General features: G+C 35.8%; 1 pseudogene; it reads right to left on the reverse strand.

Moving 5' to 3' along the window:
* Positions 1–4,663: 4,663 nt before the first annotated feature.
* On the reverse strand, positions 4,664–5,329 carry LOC145716082 (small ribosomal subunit protein eS24 pseudogene; annotated as a pseudogene).
* Between the last annotated feature and the right edge of the window lie 1,551 nt (positions 5,330–6,880).

A 6,880-nucleotide genomic window follows, 5' to 3' on the forward strand; every position in this document is an offset into this window, starting at 1 on the left:
AAATATTCCTGCAAAAGTCATATTGTAGAGACAAGCTTTCCTTTCTCTTAAATATATTTATTGGAGTGGAATTGCTAAACTGTAGGACAGATATATCATTAATGTTGTAAGAAACTGGAAAACATCCTCCAAAGTTGTTGTACCTCTTCCGCACTCCCACCAACAATGGATGGAAGTTTCAGTAGCTCCATATCCCTGTCATTTGGTGTTGTCAGACTGGTTTTTAGCCTCCTAGTTGGTGTGATATGATTTCAAATTATTGTTTTATTTTATGTTTATCTGCTGACTAATGATGTTGAACATCTGTTCATGTGCCTAGTGGCCATTCTTATATCTTCTTTGGTGAAATGTCTGCTCAACTAAATCTTTTTTATGGTGGAAAATTTACATACTGCAAAATACGCCATTTTAATCACCCTTAAGTGTACAATTCAGTCATATTAATTATATTCACAATGTTGTGCAACTATCACCACCAGCTACTTCCCAAACTGTTTCATCAATCCACAGAAACTCTATAACCACTAAGCATTAACATTTCATCTTCTGTTTCCTTCAGCCCCTGGTAACATCTAATATAGTTTTTGTCTCTACAAATTTGCCTATTCTATTCAATTTCACATGAGTGGAATCATATAATATTTTTCCTTTTGTGTCTGGCTTATTTCACTTAACATAATGTTTTCAAGGTTCATCCATGGTGTAGCATGTATCAGAACTTCATTCCTGGGGCACCTGGGTGGCTCAGTTGGTTAAACGACTGCCTTCGGCTCAGGTCATGATTCTGGAGTCCCGGGATCGAGTCCCGCATCGGGCTCCCTGCTCGGCGGGGAGTCTGCTTCTCCCTCTGACCCTCCTCCCTCTCATGCTCTCTGACCCTCATTCTCTCCCTCTCAAATAAATAAATAAAATCTTTAAAAAAAAAAAAAAGAACTTCATTCCTTTCTTTGGCTAAAAAATATTCCATTGTACGTATCATATTTTGTTTATCCATTCATCTGTTGATGGACATTTCCTTGTTTCTACTTTTTGGCTATTGTTAATAATGCTGCAGTGAACATCGATATATAAGTATCTGAGTTCCTGTTTTCTTTTTTATTGGGTATATGACTAGAAATTGCTGACTCATGTAGTTATTCTATTTTTAGCTTTTTGAGGAGCCAGCAAACTGCTTCCTATAGCAATTGCACCATTGGACATTCCCACCAGTAATGTATGAGGTGCCAATTTCTCTACATCCTCACCAACAGTCATTATTTTCATTATTATTATTATTTTTACCAATCTTATGGGCATAAAGTGTTATCTCACTGTGATTTTGATTTTCATTCCCCTAATGATTGATGATGTTGAACATATTTTCATGTTCTTATTGGTCCTTTGTGTATCTTCTTTGGAGAAACATCTATTCAATTCCTCTACCAATTTTTTTAATATGTCTTTTTGTTGTTCAGTCACAGAAGTTCCTTGTACAATCTGGACGTTACAATATACAATTTGTAAATATTTTCTCCCATTCTGTAGGTTGTCTTTTCATTTTCTTAATAATGTCCTTTGATGCACAAATGTTTTCAATTTTAACGAAGCCCAATTTATCTTGTTGTTGTTGCCTATATTTTGATGTCATAATTAAGAATCCATTGTCAAATTCAAAGTTATTAAGATTTTCCCTTATGTTTTCTACTAAGATTTTTATGATTTTAGCTCTAACATTTAGGTCATTGCCCAATTTGAGTTAATTTTTGTATGTAGCATGAAGCAGGGGTCCAAATTTGTTCTTTTGCATGGGGAAATTCAGTCGTCCCAGGCCTATTTTTTGAAGATACTGTTCTTCCCACATTGAAAAGAACTGGCACCCTTGTCAAAAATTAAATGACCATAGACACACAGGTTTATTTCTAGGTTTGCAATTTTATTCCATTGGTCAACACATACATCTATGCCAATACCACACTGTTTTGATTATAGTAGCTTTGTAGTAACTTTTGAAATTGGGAAGTAGGGATCCAACAAATTTGTTCTTCTTTTTCAAGACTGTTTTGGCTGTTTGGTGTTCAGTGGAATTCCATAAAATCTTGAGGATTGGTTTTTCCATTTCTTCAAAAAGGCTGTTGGAATTTTGATAGAAATTGCAATGAATCCATAGATAGGTTTGGGTAACACTGATATCTTAACAAGATTAAATCTTCCTACCCATGAATATAGGACTTCTTCAGTTTATTTTAGAAATATGTTGTAGTTTTCAGTGTATAAATCTTTATCTCCTTCATCAAATTATTCCTAACAGTTTATTTTTACATACTACTACAAATAGAATTTCCTTCTTAATTCTCTTTTCAGCTCATTCTTTGCAGGTGTACAGAAGTACAAGTGATTTTTTATGTTGATATTATACCCTACAACTTTGCTGAATTCATTTATGATCTCTAGTAGCTTTTTTTTGTAGATTATTTGGGACTTTATACATAGAGGATCACATTAGCCGATACAGAGATAGTTTTACTTCTTTCTTTCCAATTTTGATGTTCTTTATTTTTTTTAACTTGTCTAACTGCTCTGGCTACAACTTCCAGTACAGTGTTGAATGGCTTTGGGAAAGTGGGCATCTTTGTCTTGTTCCTGATCAGGCAAAGTTTTCAGTCTTTCATGACTGATGTCATCTGTGAGTTTTTATTATGTTGAGGAAGTTTCTTTCTATTCCTAGTTTTCTGAGCTTGTTTTATTTCTTTTTTTTTTTTTTTTAGGCATTGGCTAAATATATTTTTATACATTCTTTCTTTTGCTTAACAAAAATATCTCAATGCATAGTCCATATATTTAAGAATTTTTACACACTGGTTGTTTCCATCAAGACAGTGCTTTCAAAAGTGCCTAATCCCAAATGAGAAAGTAATTCATAACACACCAACGTTACGTCCTATCGTGATTCTCAACCAGGTTACTCCCTGGGACATTTAAATCCGAAATTTTTTGAAGCAGGGCCCAAGTTCTAAAGTTCTCAGGTGATTCCAATGGGCAACCAGGGCTGAGAAACATTATCCAAAATATGCTCAGTGGCGAAGCCAAGAGTCCCACCTTTGATCTGCTTCTGACACTGCACAGAGACACAGGTCTCTGCGGTGCCTTCTGGGTCTGTGCTAACATCTTCGTCATCGATGTTGATCTCCTCGGTGATTACATCTGGTCCCAGCTTGGCCCTGTACAACATGCTGATTCTTTTCAATGTTTTATTTTCTTTATTTAGCTTTGTCGCCAGAGCTTCAGCACTCTCTTGACAAGCCTTCTCTATTTCAAGATGGTTCTGCATAAAATTGACTTCTTCTATAACCATGTGAGAAATTTTCTGAAATTCCTCCAGTTTTTTAACAGCTTCATCTCGTTCTTGCCTAATTTTGTCACACTTCTCCTTTGTTTTCTGGTTGTCTGCTCTGAGGTCTTCATATTCGCCTATGGCTTGCTCCTTCAGACTGGTGATGAGCTGCAGCTGCTTCTCCCCGTCTGAGCTGTTCATTTTGGCAGGTGGGGCCAGGAATAAAGGAAAGGAGGGAGAGGTGAGGGGTGCAGTGGGGGGAGGGGGCCTGAGCTTGTTTTATTATGAAAGGTGTTGGATTTTGTAAAGTATCTTTTATTTTTTGTCAACTGAGATAATCATGTACTTATTTTCCTTTATCCTATTAATGTGGTATATTAAATTGATTGATTTTATTATTTTGAACCATTTTTGCATTACTAGGATAAATCCCAGTTGGTTGTAGTGCATCATCCTTTTATTATGCTATTGGGTCTGATGTGTTAGTATTTTGTTGAGACTTTTTGCATCTATATTCACAAGGGATATTCGCCTATTATGTTCTTCTAATGTTTTTATCTGGCTTTGATATGGTTATGCTGGCCTCATAGAATGAGTTGAAAGTATTCCCACCTCTTCAATTTTTTCTGGAAGAATTTGAGAAGGATTGGTGTTAATTCTTCTTTAAATGTTTGGTAAAGTTCACCAGTGAAGTCATCTGGTCCTGGACTTTTCACTCTTAGAAAGTTTTCATTCTTGATTTTATCTTTATTTTTTTTTTTTTGGTTGAACTTCTGTTGAGATTTTAGTTCATTGTTTTTTTTAATTTCCCTTAAGATTTCTTATTTGGCTCAATAATTATTTGGAATTGCATTGTTTCATTTCCATAACTCTGGGGATGTCCAAATATCTTTGGGGATTGTCCGAGCTACCTTTCTGGTGTTGATTTCTAGTTTAATTCCAGTTGGTTTGAGAACATATTTTTTATGATTTCTATTCTTTTAAATTTTAGTTGTGTTTCATGGGCAAGAATGTGTTCTATCTTGGTTAATGTTCCATGTGAGTTTGAGATAAAAGTGTATTGTTTTGTGAAGGAGTATTCTATAAATGTCAATTAGATCAAGTTGACTGATAGTGCTGATCAGTTCAACTATATTCTTAATGATTTTCTGTCTGCTTGATCTGTCAATTACTGAAAAAGAAGTATTGGTATTTCCAACTATGACAGTGAATTTGTGAATTTCTCCTTTCACTTCCCTCAACCTTTGCCTCATAATTTTGGCACTATGCTGTCAGATGCATACACATTTAAGATTATTATTTCTTCTTAGACAACTGACCTTTTATTATTATGTGACACCCTTCTTTTACCCAACAATTTTTCTTGTTCTGAAATCTGTTTTGTTTGAATTAATATAGTTACTCCAGCTTTCTTTTGATTAGTGGTAATATGGTACATCTTTCTCCATCCCTTTACTAATATCCTATCTAAGTACTTATAATTAAACTGAATTTTTTTTTCACATTAACATTCTTAGGTTATTGATCCTCTCATGAAAAATCTGCACAACCACCACAGATAAAGCCACTGCAGCATCTTTACTCCTTCTTTTGTCCAATCTCCAGCTCACTTCTTTTTGCCAGCACCAACATTGGTTTTTGCAGTCCCCCTGACTTCCTTCATTCTGTTCTTGCATTCCTTTCACTATTTTCTTGATGTCTTTTTCTTCTCATACAGGCCATGTCTTGCAAGTCTGTGTTTGGGTTCATTTTTCTTTGCATAATCCAAGGAATCATAAATCATGCCAAAGCCAGTTGTCTTGCCACCACCAAAATGGGTTCTGAATCCAAACACAAATATGACATCTGGTGTGGTCTTGTACATTTTGGCTAGTTTTTCCCAAATTTCTGTCTTAGGTACTGTTGCCTTTCTGGGGTGAAGAACATCAATGACCATCTGTTCCTGCTGAAGTAGTCGGTTAGTCATGAACTTCCTGGTCCAGATAGTTACTGTGTCATTCATGATGGCGGCCAAGCTTCAAGCAGCCAGGGAGGAAAAGAGTTAAACTGAATTTCTTGTAGACAAAACATAGTTTTGTCTTATTTTATCTATTTTGACATTCTGTCTTTTAATTGATGTATTTATACTGCTCATATTTAAAGTGATATTGACATAGTTAGATTGCTATCTACCATATTTGTACCTGGTTTGTATTTATGGCATTTGTTTATTTATATCTTTTCCTTCATTTTCTTTTTTTTTTCATTTTAATTGAGCACTTTATGATTTCCTTTTATCTCTTTTTAAAAAAAAATTTAGTAGTTTCTCAATCCTAAAATTTGTATGGAATCAGAAAAGACCCCTAATCGCCAAGGAAATGTTGAAAAAAAAACAAAGCTGGGGGGCATCACGTTGCCAGATTTCAAGCTATATTACAAAGCAACGATCACCAAGACAGCATGGTACTGGCACAAAAACAGACATATACACCAATGGAACAGAATAGAGAGCCCAGATATGGACCCTCAACTCTATGGTCAAATAATCTTCGACAGAGCAGGAAAAAATATGCAATGGAAAAAAGACTGTCTCGTCAATAAATGGTGCTGGAAAAATTGGACAGCCACATGCAGAAGAATGAAACTCGACCATTCTCTAACACCATACACAAAGATAAACTCAAAATGGATAAAAGACCTCAATGTGAGACAGGAATCCATCAAAATCCTAGAGGAGAACATAGGCAGTAACCTCTTCGACATCGGCCACTGCAACTTCTTTCAAGATACATCTCCAAAGGCTAGTGAAACAAAAGCAAAAATGAACTTTTGGAACTTCATCAAGTTAAAAAGCTTCTGCACAGCCAAGGAAACAGTCAACAAAACAAAGAGGCAACCCACAGAATGGGAGAAGATATTTGCAAATGACACTACAGACAAAGTTCTGATTTCCAAGATCTATAAAGAACTTCTCAAACTCAACACCCAAAAAACAAATAATCAAGTCAAAAAGTGGGCAGAAGACATGAAAAGACACTTATCAAAGGAAGACATACAAATGGCTATCAGACACACAAAAAAAATGTTCATCATCATTAGCCATCAGGGAAATTCAAATCAAAACATTGAGAAACCACCTTGCACAAGTTAGAATAGCAAAAATTGACAAGGCAAGGAACAACAAATGTTGGAGAGGTTGTGGAGAAAGGGGAACCCTCTTACACTGTTGGTGGGAATGCAAGTTGGTACAGCCACTTTGGAAAACAGTGTGAAGGTTCCTCAAAGAATTAAAAACAGAGCTACCCTATAACCCAGCAATTGCACTCCTGGGTATTTACCCCAAAGACACAGATGTAGTGAAAAGAAGGGCCATATGCACCCAAAGGTTCATAGCAGCAATGTCCACAATAGCCAAACTGTGGAAAGAGCTGACATGCCCTTCAACAGATGAATGGATAAAGAAGATGTGGTCCACTCAACTCTATGGTCAACTAATCTTCGACAAAGCAGGAAAGAATGTCCAATGGAACAAAGACAGTCTCTTCAACAAATGGTGTTGGGAAAATTGGATAGCCACATGCAGAAGAATGA

This window comes from Leptonychotes weddellii, chromosome 11 (genome assembly GCF_054177405.1).
Source record: "Leptonychotes weddellii isolate Sample4059 chromosome 11, ASM5417740v2, whole genome shotgun sequence".
Taxonomy (NCBI): domain Eukaryota; kingdom Metazoa; phylum Chordata; class Mammalia; order Carnivora; family Phocidae; genus Leptonychotes; species Leptonychotes weddellii.